At 40.1% G+C, this 25,521-nt stretch overlaps 1 long non-coding RNA gene across 1 annotated transcript in view; it reads left to right on the top strand.

Moving 5' to 3' along the window:
• LOC115946895 (uncharacterized) overlaps window positions 1–25,521 on the top strand; it is a 119,303-nt gene that overhangs the window by 39,440 nt on the left and 54,342 nt on the right. The window contains exon 2 of the long non-coding RNA XR_004080907.2: window positions 11,304–11,509. This is a non-coding gene — a long non-coding RNA (uncharacterized lncRNA). The remainder of the gene's footprint in view (window positions 1–11,303; window positions 11,510–25,521) is intronic.

Genomic DNA, 25,521 nt, shown 5'->3' with positions numbered 1-25,521 from the left:
GTTCAACATCTTTGTCAGTGACATGGTGTCCTGGGTTCAGCAGCAGCAGTCATGTTTTCTCCTTCTTGGCAGCTGGTGCAGTGCTGTGTTTTGACTTTCGGGCTGGGAACAGTTGCTGATAGCAAGTATGTTTTGAGTTACTGCTCAAATGTTTGGTTTGTCCAAGGACTTTTCTGAGCTCATGCTCTGCCAGGGAGGAGGGGAGGCCGGGAGGAAGCAGAGACAGGACACCTGACCCAGGCTAGCCAAAGGGGTATTCCATACCATAGCACGTCATACCCAGGAGGTAACCGGGAGAGACCCAGAAGGGCTAGAGCTCTGGGGGGATAGAGGAGGTATCGGTCGGTGCTCGGTGGGGCAGGGTGAGGTGAGTTATGGGTCGGTGGCTGGTGAGGTGTTGTATTCTCTTCACTTGTTATTTGCTTTATCATTATTGTTTGTAGTAGTAGTGGCAGTAGTGATTTATGTTATGCCTTAGTTATTAAACCGTTCTAATCTCAACCCGTGGGGGCTACATCCTTTGGATTCTCCTTCCTAACTCTCCGTGAGTTGGGGGAGCAAAAGGGGGGGAGTGAGTGAATGAGCTGTGTGTGGACTTGGTTTAAACCACGACACATGGACAGTGGGATTGAGTGCACCCTCAGCAAGTTTGCCGATGACACCAAGCTGTGTGGTTCGGTTGATACCCTGGAGAGAAGGAATGCCATCCAGAGGGACCTTGACATGCTTGTGAGGTGGGCTGATGCCAACCTCATGAAGTTTAACCATGCCAAGTGCAAGGTCCTACACCTGGGTCGGAGCAATCCCAGGCACAGCTATAGGTTGGGCAGAGAAGAGATTCAGAGCAGCCCTGCAGAGAAGGACTTGGGGGTGTTGGTCAATGAGAAAATGAACATGAGCCAGCTTCAGTGTGTGCTCACAGCCCAGAAACCAACCGTATCCTGGGCTGCATCAAAAGGAGCGTGACCAGCAGGTCAAAGGAGGTGATCCTGCCCCTCTGCTCTGCTCCTGTGAGACCTCACTTGGAGCATTGTGTGCAGTTCTGGTGTCCTCAACATAAAAAGGACATGGAACTGTTGGAACAAGTCCAGAGGAGGCCACGAGGATGATGAGGGACTGGAGCAGCTCCTGTATGAACATAGGCTGAGAAAGTTGGGGCTGTTCAGCCTGGAGAAGAGAAGGCTGCATGGAGACCTCATAGCAGCCTTCCAGTATCTGAAGGGGGCCTACAGGGATGCTGAGGAGGGACTATTCATTAGGGACTGTAGTGATAGGACAAGGAGTAATGGGTTAAAACTTAAACAGCAGAGGTTTAGGTTGGATATAAGGAAGAAATTCTTTACTGTAAGGGTGGTGAGGCACTGGAATGGGTTGCCCAGGGAGGTTGTGAATGCTCCATCCCTGTCAGTGTTCAAGGCCAGGCTGGACAGAGCCTTGGGTGATATGGTTTAGTGTGAGGTGTCCCTGCCCATGGCAGGGGGATTGGAACTAGATGATCTGAAGGTCCTTTCCAACCCTAACTATTCTATGATTCTATGATTCTATAATCACTGGGAAACCCCTTAACTGAAGAGTTGGAGATGTTGTAGAAGTTTTCGCTAAACTGGAAATTCTAAGTGCCATTTCATCTATGCCATTAATACTTCAAGATAATACAATGCTACTATTGTTCAGGAAGGTTACCAGTACTGTTGTGGTTGAGGTTGTTATTGTTTGGTGCAGAAGTTAGTTATATTCAACATAATACAGATACCATATTTATCAATCAAACTCCTCAATATCACCTGTTTGCTTTCAGTGGTATGGGATAATGCCCTTGTGCTGGGAGCTTGTCGTGCCAAGCTGGAGCAGTCCTTGATTTGTCTGTGTGTTATTTCCTTGACTGTGTGTGCCAGAAGAAGGAAGCACTGCTTGGAAGCATGTTATATGATGTTGTTTGGTGTCCTGGGTTCACCTGTAACGGTTATTTTTCTCCTTCCTAGTAGCTGGTGCAGTGATGTGTTTTCAGCTTCAGTCTGAAAACAATGCTGGTAACACACTGATGTTTTTAATTGTTGCTAAGTAATGTTTACCCTGATCAAGGACTTTTCAGTTTCATGCTCTGCCAGTGAGGAGGGGCAAAAGAAGCTGGGAGGAAGCAGAGACAGGACACTTGACCCAAACTATCCAAAGAGGTATTCCATACCACAGCATGTCATGCCCACTATATAAATGGGGGGAGTCACCTGGAAGGCCCAGATCGCTCCTCGGGTCAGGCTGGGTATCAGTCAGTGAATGGTGAGCAATTTATGCATTACTTGTGTTGTTTTTTTTCCCTTTCTCTTTTTAGTTTTGTATTCTCTCCCCTTGTTATTTCCCTTATCGTTATTATTATTGGTAGTAGCAGTAGTGGGTTTTTGTTATACCTTAGTTACTGGAGTGTTCTTATCTCAACACATGGGATTTACATTCTTTTGATTCTTTTTCCCATCCCTCCAGGAGTGAGGATGAGAAAGGAAGGGGGGGAGTGAGTAAGCTGATGTGTGTTTCTGAGTTATTGGCTGGACTTAAACCATGACATTTGGTGAGAAGAAAACATTCCCCTAAAATAAGCCTGTTTGGATTTTATATTAAATTAAAAATTAATATTTGTCCATCTCTACATCAGTTTTTTTGTTGTTGGGGTTTGTTGTGTTTTTTTTTATGGAACTGTGATACTTTAGGAGCAGAATAGGAACAAAGAGAAATCCCATTCAAAGGAATGGACCAGGTTATGACTTTTAAGGCCACTGTGTTAGGGCAGAGTAAACTTCAGTAGTCTGAGTCAGTCTTGAATGCTGAGTGGGGCACTTCCCACCCTTGGACATAATTCTCATGCTGCAAAGGGTGAGGACCATTCGTGAGGTGAATACATCAAATTACATGTCCTCTATTTTTCTTTATTTCCTTTTTATTTTCCATTCTCACAAATGATCCCTTAATCATTGGCCAAAACTTTTGCACTGGCAGATCACCTGTCTGCTATGTATGAGACACAGTAGTTTGGTATGACACTGCTTTTTGCATTACACAGGCATCTGAGAACAGAATGTTAAATCTGTGATCCTTCTGATACAAATAAAGGATATACCATTCCCTGAGTAACAGCTGGATGAATAAAATAACAATTTGACTGAAACCATGTGCATTTTGTTTTTGTTGTTGCTGTTGCAATGCATCTCCCATCTACCTTGTGTTCTGCTTTTTGTGAGCTTTAGGTATAGATGTATTAGTGGTCTCAAAGTTACCAGCTGACATCCATAGCTTCATGTTAATAACACTTTCAGTATTCAGTACTATAACATTTTCTCTATTCCACCTAGTATCATAAACTCTATTGCCTATTTTTCTATTTCAAAGTGTAGTTCTGTGTTCAGGAGAAAACTGAAGCAACCTTCTGTAACACATGATATTTTTCAGTGTCTGAGATTGAAAATGCTAGCCTCATCTGTCTTCCATGTTGTCTTTTTCAGTTTTGCATAATGGAACTGCAGCAGTCTCACCTATTTCCCTATTATTCTTTGATCCAGTATATCCAGTCCCCTTTTAGAGACAAACCTCAACAGAATAACTAGGGACTTAATTTCTTTGCATATCCTTTGAGATAAGTCCCCATTTAGCTAGTAAAGGATAGTTGCATTTCTGCTTCAGTTTGCATGTTTTGTCTTAGTGAATCAGCTGTATTTTAGCTTGGCTGAAGACGTTCTTGAATCCTTCGAGGATAAACCAAAACTCACCCAAGATTACCTCCTGGCTGTGGTATCATTCATGTAACAGTATTGGGAAGAGAGCTTAACAAGAACACAAGCAATAACATCTTGCTTCTGATTACATGCATTCACAGAAAGCTTCCTTTGCAGGGCACACAGTAGTGTCCTGGTTTGCTCTACAACTCAGTAAGTGTTGTCTACGATTTGGTGCTTGATGTCCCAGATAAGATTTTTTTCATTGAATATTCCTGCTTATGTATCTGTTCCTGGTTTATCATTCTGTAATACCTGTGTTTAGTCAGTGCATGTCTTTGCAACCTTCTCTCTTTAAATGATGACTGGAGGGCTTTTGCTTCGTGATAGAATTTGTATAACCAGGTAACTTCTTGTCTGACTCAGAATCATCTCTATCTTCAGTTAGAAGTGAGACCTTCAGTATGAAACTAATCTGTACTGCAAAGGAGACTCTACTGGGTGTAGGGTTTCATGTTTCCTTGGGCTTCATTGAAAAGTGGCAGTTAATATCTAGGGTTGACAACTTTCCAGACTTCTACTTTATAGTTTGTGCTGTCCTTTGTTTTAGTTTTTTCTTTACCTCTATCTGCTCTTTAGATTATTGAGTTTCCTACCTCACTGTAGTGGGCAAATATTCTTCATCAATTCAGATTTTAAAATAAGCAGAAATCTTTCACACGCCATAAAATTATGTCTCTGTGACTAAAATAGTTCTCTAAAAGCCCCTTAAAATATGGTAGTAGTGTGTTCTTATCAACAAAACCTGCAAAACTGTTTCTTTTGAAGAGGGATAAGTGCCAATCTGCTAATTGCCTTCCGTTCTCCTTTGATCTCTCTGACCAGTTATTCTGAACATTGAAGGACTCTTCTGAATTCAGGAATGAAAGGAGGCATCTTCTAATCGCTCTTAATGCCCTGCATAATTCTTTTTCCCCAAAGAAGCCAGTTCATATCTCAGCTGAGCAAACGTGTTTAAAAACACAATCTGGGTCATCTAAACAATGTCAGCTCTCAGTTTTCTTTCTAAAGGCAGTATTTCCTAAGTTAGAGCAGACTTCATGTATATTTGGGTGGGCATAAGAGATTCTGTAGCTTGTTAAATGCTGTTCTGGTGGTACCCTTGGTGGTGAGGACATGGGCCATCGATGGGTTCTGCTAAGATACGGGTGACCTCCCTGCTTTGGCATAGGAGCATGCAATAAAGATGAAGTTGTGAAGTTGCTGACAGATGCACTTCCAATCATTCGCCTGATCTGAAGAGACACTGAATCAACAGAATCACAGACTCAGGGCTACCTTGCTGCAAACAGCTACGCCCTTCAGAATGATACCTTTGTCCTTCAGTGTTCATTCATGTGCTTTTGGAAGACGATAACCTGAGCATTAAAATAGCACAAAGCATCCAAGTCCTTCAGAGAAGGGGAATAATACAGATTTAACATAAAATGATATAGCATTGTTTTCTTCTTTTATCCTTTTGTCTTTCATTTCCAACTTTTCTTTTTTTCTCCTAATTGATAAGGCTTGTCCTTTGACTGCATCATTGCGTTTAACTCCTCATGCTCTGCTTTGTGTATTGTATATAAAATAAAAATCTATGTATGCACAAGTCCCTTCCCTACTGCAATGGCAGAAATGCACAATCCAGTTCAGATGTCAGCAGTGATTGCAAATTAAAGCATGACAGCTTACATCTCGGAAGCTGATCCTGTTTCATCCCTGTCAGGTCCAAGCCTCTGTTGAATTTCATCTACAGCTGATTTCCAGCTAAGTTTGAAATAACTTACTGCAAATCCTAAATTATAAATGCCAACTTAAATAGGGGAGGCAGAAAGGCAGAACCTAAGAAAATTTTCCATGAATGCACCTTCTTATAGGTGAAAGGTAATTCTGGGATGAATGTTTTGCAATGTTGTGCAATGAGAGGTAATGCTGCTACGTGATAGTCTTCTTAGGAACAGGGAATGCAGGTTTGACAGGTAAACATTTGTTTTGCACAATTGCTGAGTGATGGGCAATGAATGTTCCACATGCAGCAAAGCAAAATTGGGTGCAACTTCCTTTGTAAATAATTATCTACCTTTTAATATGCTATAGGTAGCAAGTACAGTAACAGTTTCCATTAAGTGGGTATTGCTGAGTGATAAGTAGCAATGAGATTCTTGTATGAAATCCATATTATATGTCGTAAGGAACACTTAAGCAGTGCCAGCTAACATTTTATTGTTTAAAATCAGGTTTCTCAGTTTGACATTTCTTATAAGACCAACTTCCAAGGATGATGACTCCACCACTGCTCTGGGCAGCCCGTTGTAATGCTTGGCCACACATCTCAGGGAAGAAATTGTTCCTAATATCCACTCCAAACCTCCACTGGCACAGCTTGAGGTCTTTACCTCTTGCCCTGTTGCTTGTTACTTGGGAGAGGAGACCAACCCCCACAACAACGCCTTTCAGGTAGTTGTAGAGAATGATAAGGCCCCCCCTGAGCCTTCTCTTCTCCAGACTAACCCCACTCATTGAAGTTTATCCCTTCAATTTTGTTATGGTGCCTTGAGACATTAATTCCCTCAGCCATTCCCCACCAGACTTGTGCTCCAGGCCCATACCCAGCTCCATTGCCCTTTCTCTGGACCCTCAGTGTCTTTCTTGTAGTGAGGGGCCCACAGCTGAACACAGAATTCAAGGTGCAGCCTCACCATTGCCCAGTACAGGGGGATAATCACAGCCCTGATTCTGCTGGCTACACTATTTCTGATACAGGCCAGGATATCGTTGGCTTTCTTGGCTGCCTGGGCACAAGCTGGCTCATGTTCAGCAGCTGTCAGTCAGCACCCGCAGGTCCTTCCCATGAGCAGCTTTCCAGCCACTCTTCCTGAAAACTGGAGCAGTGCATGGGGTTGTGGTGGCCCAGGTGCAGGACCTGGACTCTTATAGCTCCTTTCTCGTCTGTCCTTTTATTCACTAAAAAAACATGGAATACATAGGATACTGTCATTAAAAAAGATGTATATATTGATAGTATTTACCTAAACAATCTGAAGTAATTTGACATTTCCCGTTCTGTGGGGTAGCCAGCATATCTCTAGTGGGACTTATACATCCCCTCCACCATGGGCAAGTTAAGAGTGTGGCACTTAGGTGACTTTACTTTCTTTTTCCTACAACAGTGTGCATCTGTATTTGCTACTCTTTTCCTAATAGGATTCAGTTTATAAATAAGGCTTAAGTCAGTGAAACTGAGGTGAGAATGAGAATAGTGTTGCTTGCTCTAGGCATCAGTCACACAAGTTATGAGTTACTTCAGTAGATATTGCTTTCATATATACTTTAGCAAGTGTGTAAGAGAGGGGCAGAGACAATTGTGAACTAAAATATTACTTTACACTGTATGTATGTACACTGTATGATGTTCCTAGTGTTTTCTAAGTTGTAAACACAGTGTGTATGGTTGGCTTGACTGAAGTTGTCTTGTCTGAAGTTTCTGTTCTACAGGGATCCAGTGGAACAAATGAAATGCTGGTATTCATTATTGCTGTTCTGCTCTGTCTGATTGTAGAATATCTTTTACATTTCCAAGCCAATAACTGCATTTTGCTTTCTTAAATAGTAGGCAGTGTTTCATCTTAGGTTGTATGTGAGTTCACATTCTAGGTAATTTAGATGATTTTTTCTTCTGGCAGAACTATGAGATTACATTGAAGTTTATCCCTTCAGTTTTGTTATGGTGCCTTGAGACATTGATACCCATACCCATACGTTTTTGTGCATCCCATAAATAACTTTTCAGAGTTCTAAGACACTGTCACAGTGACCAGTGTTTTCCCATGTGACTCTGTCATTTGTTTGGTTTCCTCTTTTGTTTTTTCCTTTGCAGTGGGACACAGTAAAAGTGTGGATCCAGTAATAAGCTTCCAGACTCCCATCATTCTTTGTCTTGCATTTTATCTATCTGAGTTATTTTCAAACAAAGATTTGGCATAGGTGAATATTCATAACCGATGCTTTTTTCCAGCTGTGAATGCAGACACAAAGCCTGCACATCTGAAGTTGCAGCAAGTAGGCATGGTGCTCCCATTCCTTAGAGCTTTTGATACCTACTAATATGAAAAAGAAGAATCAAGGTGACGATAACTTGCTAGCTCTGTTTGCAGAGTAATTTCCATGAAAGACTGGCTGTGCCTTTTGCCATTACTTTGGTGTACGTTAGGGGATGAAAAATGGAGAAACCCCACCTAAGGATCTAATTTTGGAGTGAATATTCATTTATCTGTCCTGACTGGTTCTTTTGTTCTAATGGGGTTAATTTTCATTAATCTTGTTGACATTTAGTTGAAGACGAAACTATAAATCAGTGTAGGATTCCTAATGCTCTTCTGCACTTGGTAATGCCATAGGCATCTGCATCATATAACGTCATTGATTTCTGCCATATTCATAATGCTGGTGTTGGGGGAAGGGCTTGAAGAGGCACAGAGGAGAAGAATGAACAAAATTTAGCTCGGAGAATGAAAGTGGCTAGAGATGTTAAACGTCACTGCTGGTTGGTGATTTGATAGAGCAAGCAAATAAATATTTAAGCTGTGAGTTTCTAGAACCCGTTTTAAATGCAGTGATGAGAAGAAAGAAGGTTAAGTGGTAAGGAGACAGTTGGAGTCTCCTTGATCCATACAGTCTGGTAGCACACAGACTATCGAAACAGAAGAGGGGTACAATACTTTGAACTCCTTTCTCTGTGTAATTGCACACAGAGCACACACTGCTAACTGGCACACCTCCTTGTAGCAGGATTGCAAGCTGCTCACTGACCTTACTTCATAGCAATTTGTACAACTATCAAAACACAGTGCTTGAAGCCCTCTTTGAAATCTCCTGTTTAGACACAATGGCACTAAAGGTTTCTTAATAATGCAGATTTCTGCTGTTATCTTGCCAGCTATGTGAATAACTGACCCTTGCATCTTTTTTGTGTTCCACTGATCACAACACTACAATGATGCTATGGATCCTCGTAATATCTTGACCCCTGCTATTGCTATTAGAGCTCCTTTCATTGACTTATTAGCAGGAGCTTAGTGGTGTCTTCTTTTGATCTGCTGAGTACTACATTGGAGCTGCCTGCATATGGAGAGCCCTCTCTGCCTGGAGTTCAACTGGCAGGACTCCAGCAAGAGCAGCCAAGTCCAGGAGCAGCTTGCATTACAGAATGGGAAGAACAGGAGGCAAGTAGGGGTGACTTTGGTAGGCAGACAAAATGACCACTGCCTCCCATCCAGAAGAGATAATACCTAGTTTTAATGATCCCAAAGCATCAGAGAGCGTAAATATAAAAAGGCTGATCATTTTACTTATCAAGGTCTGATTGAATAAGTAGTTACAGGCACTTTCTCATCAGTTGTAAAGCAAAGTATCTCTATGAATCCAAGACTCTTCTTGTAATGGGCATTACTTTCTTCCCTGTGTGCTGTCTTGTCATTGGCTTCAAAGAATGTTTATGTTGGGGTAGGGTCTACTTTCAGACTTGCCAACTAGTTCATAAAATGCAACATACCTGTCAAGGTAAAATATGTAGTAATAGAGTAATATATGGTATGTTTTAAAATAATGTAGAAAAAGTGCTTGGAAGCGTGTATATCCTGATGTCTTTTTTCCATATTCCAGTCCTCATTTTTGGAAAGAAACAAACAAAGCAAAACAAAAATACACCTAGTGACAGGACACATCAGGTATGTTAAAAAAAGCATGAGCAGGAGGAATGCAAGTTATTATCCTGTGAAAGAGTATCAGGCAAATCTGAGAGTATCAAGGTGGGGGCCTTTTAGGGGATGAGGAGTGTGCAGTTATTTCTTTGTGAAGGACTAATGGAAAATGAAAAGCCATTCAAGATATTTTGGAAATCTTGATTATTTTTATGAAATGATAGTGAAATCGAACCTTTTTTTTGACATGCTAGCACTGGTATTAATCACCATTGCAAGGTGATTACAAATACTGGATCTACTCAGTACCATGTCATTCTGTATAACCCCCATGAAGTGCTCTCCAGTGCTTAGTAGCTTATTTCCCAAAAGCTTGTGTAACTTGCAATTCTTCCTTACTTGTTTAATGGGCCTGTTGGATTTATATTTTACGGTATGTTCATCAAAGCATTGCCAACTTTATCTATAACTTCAGCACCCAGGAATGCACTTTGGGGTGCTGCTTTCAGTAGAACAGGAAACGTGAGTCTTGAATGAGGAGAGGCACAACCTTCCAACTTCATGTCAGGTGGTCCTTCAGTTTGGGCTTGTGCCATGAGGTTGCTTAATAAGTGAGGTGAATGCTGTAACTCAAGAAAAGCTCCTTCTCAGTTCAACATCAGTCAAACGTTAAATGTTTTCACTATTTTTATTTGCTTGGATGGTTTGCTGTTGACAATGGTCTGTTGTGTTTTCTGTCTGCTTTTGGTTTATGTTGTTCAGTACAGATTTGGTTTCAAAAACAAAAACAAAACCTATTTTATGTCAGAAAATCTGTTTTCCTCCTTTTATGTTAAGTAAACATGGTGTAATCCTTTAGCAAGGATGGTGCAGTCATTCTGTATAGCGAGAAATAATGCTGAGTGTATGAAAAATCTAGATGTCTTGTATAGTGTAATAGTAAATGTACCTAGATCATAAGTATTAATTACAGAAATAAGTGATAGTGCCATCTATTGTTATAACTACTTGGTGCTTTGTATCCTAAAATCCTGTCTTGTAGCACATGACAGTGTTTCCTCTTTTCAACAGCTTGGGCTGCAGTTTTCCATGTATTTTTGCCTGCCTGTGGCTGAAGATGTTATAATTTTGGCTATGATATGTAGGCCATTTGAAAAGAGAGATCAGGAAGGATAGACTACTTTACTAGTGTTAAAGAACAAGATTCTAAGGATCAATAAAGCTTTACTTCCTCTGTTCTGAAAAGCAGCAGTTTGGCATGTGATAGAGGAATAGCTTTATGGAATTGGAGGGAAAGAAATGTATTTCAGAAACATGCATGCTTTGTAGAGACTCATTAGCCTTTGGAAGCTAAATTCTGCTGATTTCCTGTGCTGTATATACCACAGCCTAGGGTTGAAAGTAAGAAACTCTTTCCTGCAATTTAAGCTGCTAATAGAGGTGATTGTGGCTCTGGTTGTTTCTGGAACTGAGAACCCCAGAAATCAATTTCTGCCTTGTAAGTGAATGAAGATTACTGTAGTGTGTGCATACAAGCATGCAAAATTAACTTCAGTGCTCTACAATTCAACTTTGGCTTTGTAACATTTCTTTAACTACTTTCTGGCCACAATGTGTGTCTATTCTCAGGTATGTACCTGTTCTGCTCTATCATTAGAATGCTAAGGAAAGTGATTGCAAGGAAAAGAAGGAGTTCATGGAAACCAGCAGGAAGTCAAAAAGTAGAAGAAAAAAATTGAAGGGGCTGAGAGCTTTCCTTGTTATTGTCAGTGTCATTTACAGTGAACTACATAACTAGTTATTGTATGAGATTCTGTAGCTTGTGCTATATGGGAGATTACACTGTTCCTTTCTCTCCCAGCCTGGAAGCTGAATCTGTTGCTCTGGGAAGCTTATCCTGCTGTTAAAATAACATGGAGCTGGACTCAACAAACGGTCCTGTGCTGCTTTGAACTGGGTGATCACACAGGGAAAGGAGTGTCTTCTCTAGCTCAGGCTACTTCCTTGCGGTGTCACAAGGAGCGAATGGAGAAACCTTTGGATTCCTCAATCAGCCAAATGACACAGGTAAGACTTGTGTTAGGGTAGAATCACATTGGAAGAGCCAGAGCTTTTTTGTGCATACTATATACTGGAAATCATTGTGCTTCCTTCCTCTCTTATTTAAGTATTTAATACACTTCCTATGCTGAAAGATTGCTTTCATCCCTAAGCATGTCCTCTTTCGTAATTCTGAGACAAAAAATACCACTTGCATCAACCTGAACTTCATAAGTATTTGAGAGACACAGGATTTATTCAGATTCTACATGGCTATCTAGTGTTTATTACATAGTTAAATTGTGACTCATGTTGTTAGCTTTACACAGTCATCACCTGAAACCAGACATAGATAATTCTTCCTTTTTAGCTACCAAAATAATTGTAGTTGTTCGTGTGAGTGGTACATGGCTACCTTTTGTATCCCCGAATTACTACTCTACATTGTAGTCTGTTACACTATTGTATCCAGTTGAACTTGGTGGAATACATTATGGAAATCTGTGACAGCTTCTTGTATATCAGCAAGAGAGATCTCTGAAACCTAAGTGCTACTGCAGAGCTCCTGATGAAAGTCAGATGCAGTTGAGCACTAACGCAGTCCACTCTTTGTGAGAGGAAGGGGTGTTGTCGGTAGTATGGAGCCTTAGCTGCTAACTTATCCTTAATAATGAAAAACAATTAAAATTTGCTAGTTCTAATGATCTAATCAGCAGTTTTCAGTGATTAAAATAGGTAATGTTCTCTGAGAGTGGGAATGCTTGAGGGAATACTGTAATACATACATCATAGTACGGAGGTTGGTGGGACAGTCCAAGATTTCTGGGAAATGGTATGTTAAGGAAGCAGGGAAAACCATACCACACCTTGATCCTATGTTCTGCTTTCTATCGCTGGACAAGGATAAACAGTAAGGATGGATGTTATTAGGCAGAGAATCGTAAAACTGCAAGTCCAGAGAAGAGGAGTCAGAGGGGAGATGGCAGCAAGTCCTCCATGGGACTGCAGCAGAGGAAAAGAGTTATCATGGGAAAATGAGAGAGACAAAGCTAAGGTTGTGTAATGCCTTAGAGCTGAAATCATCGTACTGGGAAGGACAGGCCTACTTGATTTCTTTTCGCTTACAGATGGGCAAATCACAATTCTGTTTGTAATTCTTCACCCAAGCTGATATGCTTATCATATGGTGCCACAGTCAGATACTGTCTGCCAGCTATTCAAGTTATGTCTGAATTCTCTGATCTGGCTAGGGAAAGTAAAACACTGTGGTTGCTGTAGCTATAACACATCAGTATTTACACTTGATTGTAATCAAACACTGTCACAGTCTTGCAGTTGCTACCCTTGCTGATGTCATAGTGAGATAGTTTGTAAAGGGGTTAGTTCTTCGTCACGCACCTACATGCCTGTTATGTGGGGTGTAAAATCACATCCCAGTACTGAGGTCTGCATATATTCCTTGACCTGGAATGGGTTATAAGACTTGAATACATCCTTTCCTTGTCCTCTGCAGTGATCTAAGCTCCATGTACTCTGTTTTACCTCGAGGACAACTGGGAGATCAGCAGTATGGCTTGTGTCACTGGCACCATATCAGCCTTGGCTGCTGAGACTACTACAGAGATTTAGTGCTCTGAAGGCATCACTTTGGTCTTACAACTGGACCATCCTATGCCCTACTGCTGTTCTTACAGTCTGAATTCTTTCTGTCCCATAAGCATCTGTCCCATATGCATCCTGTCCTTATACATACTCCACACATCTGCAGATAGGAGAGAAATGGCAGAATCACTTATGCACGACAAAAACTCAAGACAGCTCATTTCAGGCTGAGCAATAAGTCTGAGAGAAACCAGCATTCTCAAGGCCACTACAAATGGCATCATCTGTGGGCTTGATGAGGCTGAAAGAATGACTCAAAGAATTAATTCAGGATTCTAAAAAAAAATAAATGACAATTTGACATCCTTGCTGAGGTTTTTGGGGTGATTTCTTAGCTACCACATGCACTGAAAAGATGATGAAAAGCCCCCATATGCAGGAGCAAGTTGTGTTGAAAATGAGTTGGATGTATGCTCCTTAGACCTTGTGCATCATGTGCTTTTTTCTTTACTGTGGGACACTAGTTAGGCTCTAGCCAGCACTGATTAAAAAAGATTAATCTTGGGTTTGTTAGCTAACTAAGCTATTTAGCAGAAATACAAGCCATGGGTTGTATGACTGGGGTAGGGCGTATTCATAAGACATATGTAGGGAGGGTGTACTTCCTGATGACTTTAGTCATCACTCAACTTGAAGTCCCTCTTACCTTTCCAGGACAGAATGTCTCATTTTTCTGATGTTTTACAAATAGGAAAGTACAGTGCCAGAATTTATGATTATGAAACTCTAAATCGTATGTCAAAGCAAATGTGAAGGTGATGTTGAAAAGGGATAAACACTTAGAAATCTGTTGGCAAGGACATAGCTAAATCATATCCGTATGCTTGCACCAAACAACATACAACCATTTTCAGTATCCTATAATTGTGTTCTCAGTCTGAACCTTTCAGAGCTATCTTAGGTCATGAACAAGATGTTGTGTGCAGCAAACAAATTCATTGCAAGTTCTTTTCCTCCCAGCTCATTAGTTATTGTCAACAAATGCAAAAGTTTGGTGATTTACACCCACTTCAGTGGTTAGCCAGAAACAGTGAGAGCAGGGGAATTGTGCACAAACAGATATCATGCACATAATGCTCTGGGTGGATCAGGTACTGTCCTTTGCAACAGTCATCCAGTCTGCTGTGCCAAGAGATTTCCGAGGCTTATGACAAAGATTGCTGATTTCAGCAACCTTCCTTGATCTTACCTAAGGGGCATTTACCTGCTTGGTTCACTGAGCAGCTGCAGTGACAAAGAGACCCTTCACTGAAGTCAGATAGTGCTTTCTTGGTTTGTTTTTACTGAGTGTTTGTAAGTAAGGTAGCCTGTGCATTGGCACTAACTTCTCAAGAGTATGCAAATCCTATTGGGATGTAAATTAAATGCTTGTGAGGAAGAATTGATTTTCTTTCTGGGTGTTATGTATTTCCATGCATATTAGAGATGGCTCATTGTGTCTTCAGAATCTCATTTCGAAATGATCTTATGTTCCCGAGAAAAGGATAAAACTCCTTGGCATTCACATTGCACCACTGCCCTTGTTATGTAGAAGCTAATTCCCTGAGCACAAAACAGTGCTTGCACTTAATGGGAAATGACATGAATTGCCTGTGCTGGGTGCATGTTATGAACAGTTTCAAGGTCCCGTGGCTCATTCAGTTACATGGAGAGTGCTGGATTGCCACTGAATCAAAAAGTCATGTGTAGTTCTAATTATAATAGTCAGTTAGTGATCTCCATAATATCATTGTTAAGCTAAATACTTCCGGAAAAGGTGTTGAAATAATCCTTGTCCTGAGGAGTGGGTTTATATTCCCTCAGAAAATTACAGTTTAGGCTCCCATAACCTGTTTGAGGCTTTAACCAGCCCACTGTGTATGGCCATCTTTCTGCATCTGCACAGCATATGATTCTATCCCTAGGAAAATTAAATCAGGTCTGTACATTTGGGGATCTCCAGGCTGACTGCATTTGCATTTCTACACACATGTGTGCCCATATGCGTTCACACACAGAGGCTTCTCCTAAGATGCTTATCATTCTTGTGCAATTGATTGCAGTAGGCTGTGGATGCTGCTGACTCTCAGAAGCCAAAAGAATGTCATAGCAACATGCATTCCCTCTCAGACAGAGTAGGTTTGTACAGGAATGTATGCAGACCTCCCCTGCCGCTTTATCTTCCAAAGAATACACGATGTCTATGTTGGAAATAACTCAAGTAATTAGGCACATTTTGCCTTTTGTCAGGGGAGTGATTCTATCTTGGTAGTGTCTTTCAAGACCAAGAACATATATGCCGTTTGATATTTTGACAGGCTTAGGAGATCCATAATAAGTGCTTGCAACAGTATTCTTTAATGAAGTTTAAAATGGCTTTTAGTAGCTTTAGTTGCCAGAAACTGCTGCCCACTGCAGCACATGGGCTGGAGGCACTATTTGAACTCTAGAATAAAAATGGGGGAGAGAAAAAGTATTGACTGTAGTTGTAGGAGTAAAGCTTTGTGCTATTCAGTACTAACTGTTATGAAAAGTTTCTTCTGTTTACTAAAACCAATGTTACATATTGTGGAGTTTGAGCTAATTGTTTTGTTCCACTGTACAATGAATGAGTGGGTGTCCTGGAAAACAACTCTATGCCAATGGCCAGACCGGAGCAAGTGAACTCCAAAAAATGTGTGTAGGCCACATGGTCATCTGAGGATTTTGGGTTTATTTTTTTCTTAGTCCTTCTATGTTTCTCTGTTGTCTAGATCGTGATAAATTGTTCTTCTGTCAGCATGATGGAATATTCTGAATAGCTGATTTAATCATGCATTTATTAGATTCCATTTGCTTCTTGAAGACTGGAGGATTAGGACATCATGGTGATAAACACAGCAAGAGAGCTGAAATGGATAAATAGTGGGGGAAGAGATGCAAAGGAAGAACCTTACGCAGAACCTTATCAGCAGTACATACATACCTGATCCTGTAACAAGCTGAAAGGTCTGTCAGGACATCTGCCTATCCACGTGCTTTCCTGTGGTGAGGTAGAGCAGCTTGTTTCTGCAGCTGCATAGTTACTATATTGGTGGAAATAACCTTTGCTGTCACCCTAGCAGTTCTTGTCTCATGGGGCTGCCAGTGCCTGTCCTCTTCTTTCTTGTATTAACCCATTTACCAAATATATTACTATGAGACCCCTGAATAGTGACACGAGGACCCAGCAGTGCCATATACTAAATTCTGGCTTCTGTTGTATTACTAATATTCTGATACTCTACTGCATTTTTAAACATGGGACAAGGCTTAACTAGCAGTGATTTGTTTTGGGTTCAAACACAGTTCCTTTGTTAAACTGGTTTTGATGGGGGCAAACGCAATATGGAAATCAGGTATTTGCTCTCATCTTTAGTGTTTTATATTGCCTTGCTCATCAGTCAGTAATATCATCAGCTGGTTTTGCTGCTTCATGATGGAAACAATGCAACTTGTAATAGCAAACGCAATATTAAAATGCTCAGTGAGGAAATACAAATGTGCTGACACCAGATCAAACAGTGAGTTGCAGTGAAACACCACAGTGGTTCTGCTGAACAGTTTATAATTCAGCATGCTATCTCTTCACATTGGGAAGGCCATTTTAATGCAAATACTCTTGAAAAGGCCAAACAGTAACTTTAGATGTAGGTAGGGAGTGGCTGAAGCACAACCCAACTGTCATCCCTCCAAGTAAGAATTAAAGTCACTACGTATCAGTATTTGTTCTCTCAATCTTTTATATTTTCACTGCAACCCTCATACTACCAGTGGCTCTTGGAAGAGATTAAGGTGCGTCAGCCTTTACGTGCTGGGCACTTTTTGGCAAACCCCTGTGCTCTGGTTCCTACGTCATCCAGATCCAATGCTTCCCTGAGACTACTGTTTTGTCTGTCATCTTACAGAGAGGTGTGCCTTTGTTTTGCACAGAGGTCACAGCACAGAATATTTATGAGGTCAGATAACAACACAAAGTTGGGATGCTCTCAGGGTGTGCATCCAGTATCTGGAATCTTCAAGCACTCCCAAATTCCCTAATTTTGATGATATGGAAAATGAATGACATGCCTCAAACATGTCACAACTCACCTAAACAAATTACCATATGCTTAATGCAGCGTATGTTATTGGCTAAGAGATCTTCCAATGAAAATTTAACCTGGATGTTTTTCCCTTTTGGAAGAACGATGCTGGAAGTGCCAGGAACTTGTACGTGCTCTGTGGGTGTGCTCAGGTGCACAGCAGGCTGGGATGTAGAGCAACAGGTAATGGGTGGGGTGTTGGAAAGATGGTTGATGTGTGCAATGTGTCATAAAACAGCCTCAGAGAATAAGGACAAATCTCTGTCCACCAAGAATGAAGATTGTTTTATGTATATGTGGGAGAATGGTAGAAGGAGCTCATACAGTGACAGGGTCAACATCAGTGCTACATAACGTGTAAGAAGCTATCCAAAAGCACTGTTTCACAGGAGTGAAAATCTTGACCTGCAGCAATACCCCACGGAACAGGCACCACTGGTGAAGGCAGATTAGATCCTAAACTGTTCCTGAAAACTCATGGAAACTCAGGAAAGCTATTTTTGTGCACTGCTTTCTTTTTCATCTGCTTCTTTGCTTATTTTATATCTATTTTCCTGTATTTCCAGAAGGAAGTATGACTACTGTTAGTCTCTAGTAACATTGCTGAGTATATGACAGTTTGTACAGTATTTAAGATCAGGTTTGAACATAAACGTCAAACATTTAGAAATCAGCTTTTTATAATACGGGCTGCCACTCCTAGCTTATATATAAGAGAGCATGTGTGTGCTTGTCTCCACAGTAGAGGCTTCCTTGCATTGCATTGAGACATGAGCTGTTTCCTTTCCTCCCCTCCGCTACCCTTGTGTTAGGCAGGGTTGAGGCACACAGAACTGTGGCTGTATTACTTTCTCCAGCATGGCAAGCAGTAATGTAAGCTAGCATTTCAGAGCACTTCATTCTTTTTTCAAAAACAACAATTCATCCATATTAAATTATTAAAATTTATGCAAATTTTATGCAAATATCAATAAAATTGAAAACCATGTTGGACCTCTTTGTAGTTTCGTCAGGTCCTTCCTTGTCTGCTCCTTGACCAGATTATTAAAACAAGTCTAATTAAAACTTTTATTACAAGTTCAGCCTGGTCTTCATATGTAATTAATGGAAAAACACCTCAAATTATCCTACGTCAACTATTATTTCTACAGGGCTGTTGTACAATCACAATACTCAGTGTACTCATGTAGAAGATATGAATTTAGCTGCCCTGCCCTGCTTTAAATGTTAAGTTTTGCTATCCAGCTGCTTCTTTTATACCTCCTTGTGAATAGCCAAGTATGTACAGAGAATTCTCACTGAGTAAGCCAGCGTGTTACAAAGTATATGGTTTGGATTTTACCAAATCACAACTATTTCATTCCCCCACACTACATAAAAGAAAGCTTCTTTGTGAGAATAACTGATTCTATCTTATAGTCTTTTTCTTGGAATGTTTTAGATATTCTGTAATTCAGAAATAATGGAGAAAATCAAAATACCTGAGAGTAGCCAAAGCCTTCTAGCAGAGTAAACCTTTGCTCTGCCAAGTAGTAAGGCTGATTAACTTGAAAGGAATATAGAATGAGAATTAGGTAAGGCAGGTGTGTCTTTAAAATTTAAGTAACGGGTGAAGCTCTCGAAAGCACATGAGAAAATGAACTGCAAATGTTTGCTATGGTTGCTTTTACGTAGCTTGCTACATATGTTGAGTAGTTGTTAGAACAAGTTTCACAGTATTTGTTTAGGATAAGTAACTCTCAATGACGTCTTGTCATAGAATACTGTAACATAACAGCATGGGCCAGCCTCTGAAGAGAGACTTACCAAAATTCTCTGCATTTCAAAATGAACTTTAATGTCATTCCAGTCATGTGAGGGGGAAAGAGATAGAGAGTATTTTTACTTTTGGATCAGCTTAGAGATCTTGTCAGTATGTAATTTCTGTAAGAGGAAGAAAAATAAGCCAAGAATCATTATTGGTGTAGTATAGAAGTTTGTATATCCTAATGATTTGCCTTGTGCTCTCTTCTGAGGCAGGCATTTCAAACTTGCAGTGTCTTGGTTTGATAACTCAGTAAGCACACAGGAACTAACTGACAATGAAGATGTCCTTTCATTATCAATACGTTTCTGAGATAGCCAGTCTGGCACTCTGGGGCTATTTTCACATGGTGCTTTCTGCACTTCATCTTCCTGTGCACCTTTCCTCATGACAGCCACACTGCAAGTGATGGCTTGGAGCAGTTTGAACATGGCCTTCCCAGACTGCAGGAGTTCACAAGGGGGTAATGTTTCAACCTGTCAAGGCCAACATTAACACTGAATAGTCCGAACAGGTTTCAGCAGGCCTTGGGCAGCTTTTTGTATATTTGTAATCAATGTATATTTGTTGTATTTGTAGATCCATAATTTCATATAAATATATATTGGTGCTGTTATGAATACAACAGCCTCAGAAAAAGCCAGATCATCTCATTTTCCCTATTGATCTGAGAGTTAACTTGATGGAAAAAGAGGAAAGAAATCCTGAATGAATAATATGAAAATGATCCTGAACTTTGTTTGTGGAATTGTTTTGATGTTTTGTTGTTCATTTTTTTGTTTGTTTGATTTAGTGGGTATGTGTGAATAGGGAGGGAAGAACTGCCAATAAAGCTCTACCGATATAATCCTCTTTCAGAAGGGTCATAGTGAGGGTGCAATGCCGAATTGAGTCCTTATACTGAAATTCTCATTAAGATATTTGGTACAAAACTGGTAATTTACACTGTACTGAGCTCTCCTGTAGCAATCCTTCTTATGTCTAGAATCTCCCACTGTAACAGCTGAAAAAAAGGATCAAGATTTAGATATAGTTTCCATTGTCTGAATAATCTTTTAGCACTTTTTCAGTCCTGCATTAAATATTTTATGTACCACCTGAGAATGAAGTAATGAGAATCTGGTAGTTATCTACTTAAAAAATACAATAACACTCTTTGTGCTAACATCATGTGTAACCCAGTAAATGTTTCATTAACATATCTTGTAAACGGAGGTTGTGTTTGGTAATGTAATTAGAAGCCTAGGTTATCATTTGTATTGCAGTGACACCCAGAAATCAGAGCTGAGATCCTACCATGCAGGCTTCTGTGCATGGGGAGACATGGTCCCTGCCTTAAAGTACCTCCCATGTAATTAGAAGTGATATATGAGCATGACACATTCTAGGCAGGAAAGATGTGATTGAGGACAAGAGTAATTGACAGTCCAATCAAGTTAGGCTACTCTTGCACGCAGAGCACAAGGCCATAATTATCATAGGTATTAGCAAACACAGGCCCAAGGAACATCTGCTCCACTATCTAAGAAGCAGAGCTGTATGGGAAGTCTGCCAGCTGACCAAGGCAGAAGTTACTGCTCTTCCAAGGTTCCTGTTTCTCCAGATGATGGCAAGGAAGGGATCCCATATTATTACTCTAGGGTAGAAATGTTATGCTGTTGAACAGTAACTCTAATGCCTTGTCAGACCTGGTCCTCGTAGATTTGAAGTGAGACTCCTGCTATGCAGCTATGAATGAAACAGGTCTATCCATGAGGAAGGAAGAGTACTTCAGAGAATATGGATTAAAAATTCAAACTCCAGAGAATTAGAGTGGGAAATGTTACTTTACATTATCCTTGCACTTTCATAGTTCAGGAATGTCCATGTGCATCAAGTCTTGCTTTCCTGTATTTATTTTTTAATCCTATCTTGTTGTATGTAAGGACTTTAAATTAGCAGATTTAAGTTAATGTGCATCTATTTTAAAATAATTATTCAGTTCCACTTAATCAGTAATGGTGAATAAAAAATGTTTGCAACAGGCCCAAGAAAGTGAAACTAGTTGCTTAATAGGACGGATGTTGCAGCATGCCTATGAGATTTTTCTGCTTTTCTAGATACTTGTTCTTCAATGGAAAATGTCCTGTCAAAGTGGGTAGTTTACTGCCAGTTCCCATGGTATCAGAGCTGGTGATTACAGACTTTCAGTGTCTGTACTTTCAGACTTTCAGCATCGACTTTCAGTGATCTTGAAATGGGGTTTGGTCAGTACATCCCAAACATACACAAGAAATGCGTATGACTGATATCCAAAAGTAAGAAAGGAAAGGAAATGTTAACTAAGTTTACATTATACTCTGTTTAGATAACACTGCAGTGAATATGAAAGGAAAACATTCTATGAAAAACAAAAGGCAAAGAGGGGATTTTGTTTATTTTTCATCTGCTGATGACCGAATGACTGCAGTCATCCATGGAGGCTGTTGTCTTTGTAGCATTTCCCATATCCTGCTTTACAGTCTTTATTGGGAGAAATATGTCTGTACTGTACTCTTTCCTTCTCATTCTTGTATGTACCCTTGAGTGCTTCTGTTGAAATGAATTCAAAGAAACTTCCATTATTAAGTGGTATCTCCCCCTTTCCCCAACAGATGTATCATAGCATCACAATCTTTATTTGGTGTTTTCCATAGGCCCCCTCACTTCTCAGATAGAGAGTCATGCTTTCAGGCTGATAAAAGCAGGGGCTGCTTTGTGCTGTCATTGTGAAAGTTGAAGTTGTGAAGCAAGACCAGAAAGCACCCTCCCCTATTGAGATGGAGTTGAATACACTGTCTTCTGTATCAGGGATAACAGCTAGGACATACCTGTGATGACCTGTGCCAGTCATTGCCACCATATTCTTACTGTTGGTCACTGATTAAAATGCAAGTGTGAGGAGTAATTATCTGGGTGAATGTAGAAAGAGGGATGCTATGTTAGGGATATAAAAGCATGGAGTTGCAGGTCTTCTGATGCTGCTCATCAGCATAAATCCTTATAGAAACTTAAACTTAAGGTAATCACAACTCGTGGAGGACCTCTAAAGAGCAAAAGTAGTATGTCATCATTCCGCTAGAAAGAGGAAGTGAGTCATGTCTTGCTGTCCTGTATTTGTACAGTACATATTGCTGTGAGTCAGGATGCGCAGAACTATCATGATAAGAAAGCCATAAGCATTGAAGGGTTTTTTATTTACATAATAGTTAAGCCTCCTTGATTAAACCCCATTTTTACAGTTCATGTTGGTGCACACTTTTATTTTCAAATTACTTTAAATTATTAAGTTATTCAAATTATTAAAATAACCTTTTTCCTTGACTTTGTTTTGCTATTGTCCAGGAGTTTGGATGCTAGATGACCTGTGCTGGTATTTGAAATTTATCTTCATGTGTGGCTAAAATATACAGTCTCACAAGTAAAAGTCCATGGTTTTCAGTGAAATTACAGCTTTCATTAACCATTATCATCTTGGTGTAGTTGGCATTTAATAATCTGTCAGTCTTTATTGTTGTTGCAGCCATAGGGTTTAGGAAGGATGCATCTTTGCAGAATGCCCAGGAATGCTGTCTTCTGTGTTGCATGCATGACCAAGAATGTTCTAAGTTTCTTCTTGGTCTTTAACATACCTATTTCAACTCTTTCATCATTAATTCTTTGTAATATGGTAAATTAAATGATATGCCAAACCTTTTAATTTGTATGTTCTTATAAAATAAGGTTAATAATGTTAATGACTAAAAAGCAATCAAAATCCTATAGAAAATAACTTTGCAAGCAGTTGTCATTTACGCTTCACTTTGTCTTAACTACTGCAGTGTCCTGTGTAACAGAAGTAGACTTGCAATAAGTTGGCTGAACAATTAACTAACAAAGAGCATATCTGAGCTCTAAATGTGTACGACTAACTCCAGATGTGAAAGTGTGGCTTTTTTCTTTTCCTCCCCTTGCACATTTAAAACTAGAAGTAAAACCTTTGGGAAGAGATGAGGTAGAACACAAGTAGAGGCACTGGTTGTATATGATTAGTAACTAAGATGTAGTTTTCTTTTGAAAAATAAGCTGACTAATCTTCATATGTGACAATCATTCATTCAGCTTTAGTGTGTGAGATGACAGCTTTCCTGGACACCTGTAGTCTGTGATTAGAAGCTGTCAGCACTAAACTGAAGGCAGGATGGTCCAAGCCTGTGGTTCACTGACCCCACAGCTCAGTCAGAGGAATCCCATCATCTAAACAAGAAAGCCAAGAGGCTGCTTGGTTCCTCAGCAAGGAGAAAACAATGCCTGTTTGAAGAGGTTTATTCCTCTGAATGTGTTTGTTCCAGCCAGCCCACTGTGCCACTGCAGCTGTTGTGGCCCACAGATAATGCTGGTGCTCAGGAAAGGTGAGCTCCTCCAGCAGGCAGGCCTTTCCAGTCTGCTTGGTGCTTCCAGCTCACACCCTCTGCTGGGAAGAGCCAATATTCTGCATTTCCTTGCTTTTTGATATTATTCGAACCATTTTATTCCTTTCTGTCATTCTTAATAAGGAGTCAGAAGTATACTTTCAATTGAACTGATTCCAGATATGGAGAATATTTAACACAGTTCCTCACTAACACTATTCTATTTTAATAATACTTATAGTATTCTAGTTTAATCAGACATCAGCAATACCTGTGTCCATATGCTCCTACATTTGGTTTCCAGTAGTGTTACTCAGATGAGAGCTTGCTTGTTGTGGATTAATAAAAATTGTGCTAACATTTTCACTTTAGATAGAAGGATTAAATACTCAAATGTATAAACTTTAAGGCTTTTAAAGAAGGCTTTCACATTGGAGGCTAACTTGTCTTGCATTTCTCAAATAGATTATCTTTTTTTAAACCACCTATTACTGAGACATCAGAAAACTATTATGTATTTGCCTTCCAGTACAATCATGGCCTTCAAATCCAGAATAAAATTCACCAAAAATCCTCATTAGGAAAAACAAAAAAATCTATTATTTTCCCTAATAACTCCTTCCTGAAGTATCACAAAAGCACCTTGGTACTGAGAACAAATGCCAGAAGTCTATATTAACAGTTCCTTGGATATACTGCAATTAGCACTACTGGACAGATACAAATTTGGAGAAGAAAGGTACATTTTCCTCAAGTAGGCAAAGATTTCAGGCTTTATTCACATTCTGCTGTAGTCCCTCTTACAGCCTAATTAGCCCATGTGGATTTTTTTCTATAGGAGTTTGATACCTTTCAGCACTCCTTGTAAATGTTGAGTAGTCTATGAGTATCTCAGTGAAAAGTGATGATGATGGCTTGGCTTTGTGAGGGAAGATTTTGGGAAGGGCTTTAACCACGCTTACTACAAGCACGATGACCAAGGGCGAGTGGGATATGCAAATCTGGTTGGAAAAGGCAGCTTAGGCAATCAGGGAGTGTCCAACCAGGACTGACATTTCCTGGGTAATCTCAAGCTACCCATGCCCTGGTCCGCCCACATGCAAGGTTGGATCTGCAGCTTCCCATGCACCTTGTCACATACCAATTCAACCCTCACCTGTCCATACCAACAAGTGAGAGCAAGCCCTGCCAGCCTGTGCAGTGGATGTTCTAGGTGAGGTGCAGCTTGCGCAGAACTGGCCCCACTCTTTACACCTGAGGTTTAACTGCCAGGCCTAGTGAGCTAGGATGGTGACAACAAAGTCTGCAGATCGTAGGTTTTATGAGTGTCCTTCTCTTAGATGGCAGATCATACACGGCTGGACGAGCTCCATCAGCCTGGGTTTGAAGATAGGAGTTTTCCTTCTCCTATGTTCTGAGCAAGACTGTCATTTCCTGGGTCAAACTCCAGCAACCGCTATTGCGAGCTCACCGAGGAGCCGGTGGTGCTGTGGTATCACTACGTATAGGCAGGATTCTGACTTAGAGGTGTTCAGTCATAGTAGTTTAGAGGATCTATGAATAAGGGAGTAGCGATTCCTTCTGGCCTTGAACTCCACTGAAGGCTACCAAACTTAAAAGAAGAACAGAACCACAAGCCATATTTTAATTTCTTTGTCATTGTTGTAAGTCCAGAATTAGTCCTTTTACTTTACTTCAGTCATATTAATCCAAATATTGAGAGTGTATATGTTGAAAAAATAGAAACTATTTCATTGAAACTGCTAGAAACAAGTTAAACAAAAACTATACTTTGTTCAATTCAACCAGAATTATAAGTTGGTTTAAAAAGTTGGTTTCCTCATAGAAACCAAATCCTTTGAAAAGCATTTTTAGAAAGATCTGTTGATTTTATTGACACTTTGTGAGATATTTTGTGCAGAATATTCATGTCTTTTTACACCTATTTAAAATGTTACTCAAATCATGTTTTGAAAAGGCTGCAGATGTTTTCATACCTATGTTAACATTGTGAAAATGTATACATACATAATTCATTCAAAAAGAAAAGAGCTACATTGAAGAACTATTTCTGATTTGAAT

The sequence above is a fragment of the Melopsittacus undulatus genome, chromosome 7 (genome assembly GCF_012275295.1).
Source record: "Melopsittacus undulatus isolate bMelUnd1 chromosome 7, bMelUnd1.mat.Z, whole genome shotgun sequence".
Lineage (NCBI taxonomy): Eukaryota > Metazoa > Chordata > Aves > Psittaciformes > Psittaculidae > Melopsittacus > Melopsittacus undulatus.
This window is presented reverse-complemented; position numbering and strand designations above follow the sequence as displayed.